We start from the raw sequence: 2,700 nt of genomic DNA, 5'->3' as shown, positions 1-2,700 counted from the left end.
CCATCCATCCACCCACTTATAAACGAGTACTTCCGTCCTTTCCTTCGTTCGTTCGCCTGTCCGTCCGTTTGTCCGTCTATTCGTCCATCAATCTATCCCTCTATCCACCTATCTATCTGTTTTCTTTCTATCTAACTATTTATCTATCTATCTATCTATCTATCTATCTATCTATCTATCTATCTATCTATCTATCTATCTATCTATCAATCAATCTATCTATCCATCTATCTATCTATCTTTATTTGTTTCTATCTATGGTTCTATATGTGTAAATCCACGTATGCACGTCGGTATGCAGGTATTTGTGAATTACTCACAGTGATTAAGAGTCCTGCTATCAGTAAAACCCGCGATAAATATCCAGCTGGCGCCATCAGCGCCATTTGCATCACAGGATTCTGAAACAACAACAAAGAAGAATTGTGCCCAGGTTTTATCAATTAATTTATTCTATAATCTTTTTTATAATACATCGATGAATCTATAAACAACAATAAGCAGCAATAGTAATCCCGTATAATTAATACGAGTTTTAATAAACGTTTTTTTAATAATCTGCTTGATATATACGACTTACAGTCTCTCTCTCTCTCTCTCTCTNTGCATGAGTTATATGTGCATTACCAATGATTTTCGACCAGATCTTACAATATAACAGATCTCACCGCGGGGAAAATAGAAGAGAATGACAAAGATATACATGATCCATGAGAACAGAGAGAAAAAGAAATTGCGGCGGACCAGCGAGACGCATGCAGCAGCGCTCGCACGTAGCGACCTTCCCACGCGGCGCGATGCCAAGCATTTTTAATCGTTTATTTATTCGCCTCTTTCGTCTCCTCTACCTTGCCGCATTTATTGGCGCAGCTTACGGGCCGATAAGTGTCGTACCAACACATTCCACCAGCAGCAGGTACGGCCGCCCGGATCAACGGCCCCGCACTGCGGCACAGCAGTAATGAAGTCAGCGTGTGGGTCTCATTCCCTTCTGGCGTCACAGTATTCTCATCCCTTTCCTTTCACAGACGCTGCGACGACACGTAACAATCGTGCAACAGACACATTGATGGGTGCGCGCCACTGTTGCCTGATGTCCGCGCGCTGTCGGCAGCCATTAATCGTGAATATTCATGATTCCGCGGCCATCGCTAGAACAAAGGGCGCCGCCGCCGCGCGCGCGCAGGTACGGCCACGAGGGAGATCGTCCGTCGATCGACGGAGCTCCCCAAGCGGACTCTCCGACGCGTTCGCGCGAGCAAGAAGACATTCCTTCGCGCATGACCATACGCGTCTGCCTAAATAAGTGTCCGAGCCCGTCCTACCTGCATGTCTGACTGACGGCGTTCGAGTAATTATTGCTGCCCGTGCGTTTCGCAGGGTGCCGCGGTAGCAACTTGTCGTGGCCGGTCGATCATTTGCACCCGCGCCGAACTAGAACGCAATCGGAAAGCGAACAGTGAAAAATCAACGCGAAAACAATCATCGCTTCGCTCGTTCGAAACGCTATTCGATTCGCGTTGCGTATATTGTAACGATAAACTATCGACACTAACTTAAGCACGAAGGGTCGTTGTCGTAACAGGTACTACAGATATGTACTCGAGGTAGTTTTATGTTGTTTAGTATTATGTTTATATTTTTATATGAGGTATGTTTAGGGTTAGGGTTAGAGTTAGGGTTAGGGTTAAGGTTAGGGTTAGTGTTATAGTTAGGGTACACTTCTGTAGTACAAGTCTGGTACACTTTGTGTATACATATATGTACCTCGGGTACATATCTGTAGTACCTGTTACGACAACGACCCCTTGAGCCTAACTTAACTGTGACGTAACTTATGTAACGCATAACATATCTCTAACACTAATTTATGTACGAGTATCGTGTAGGTGTACTCGACATTGGGCTAACTGCCGTGGCGTCTGGAGGTAGGTGATAGCCACGAGAAGGGCAAAGAGGACGATACACTTGGCGATAACGTGTTATACAGGTTCTCATATCGCGTGCAAGTCTTTGTACGCTTTTATCTATGCATAATCATTATGTGTGCGTATTCCATTGTCCCCCAAACGGCTACATCAGAGACTGATCGGGAAACATGATATTACGGAGCAGCATATGGCGACGGGGTTCAAATTAAGATCAAGACTACGGGAAGAGTTATGGATTTGTCAGGGATGGAGTGTGTTTCTCTACTATGCCATCAATTCATCCATTAAAAAGACATATAAAGACGAAATGGATGGATGAATGGATGGATGGATGGATGGGCCGACGGACGGACGGACGTGGTTTAGGGAAACGGGGATATCGGCGCGTTAATCTCAACTCAAAGGCCCATGCTGTATGGTCGTTACGGTTATGTGATTAAAGAGGATAGGAGCCGGCCAGCAGGTGTGAATTCAAAATCTGTTGTAAAAATTTCACTTGGTAGAAATGCATTCTCATATCATATTATTGCTCATTACTCGTGTGGGGTGGTGGGGGATGGTGCCCGGGGGGCGAAATTTTTTTCCCACTTGAGTTCCGGACCCACCATAGATAGTGTTTTGTAATAAATGGTTCTTATATATATGGTTGGATTATAGTTAGTGATAGGGTTCGGGTATGTGTTAGGGTTAGGGTTAGGTTTAGTGATAGGGTTAGAGTTAGGGTTAGGGTTAGAGTTAGGGTTAGGGTTAGAGTTAGGGTTAGGGTTAG

The sequence above is a fragment of the Priapulus caudatus genome, unplaced genomic scaffold (genome assembly GCF_000485595.1).
Source record: "Priapulus caudatus unplaced genomic scaffold, Priapulus_caudatus-5.0.1 Scaffold2314, whole genome shotgun sequence".
Lineage (NCBI taxonomy): Eukaryota > Metazoa > Priapulida > Priapulimorpha > Priapulimorphida > Priapulidae > Priapulus > Priapulus caudatus.
Note: the sequence above shows the minus strand (reverse complement) of the source record.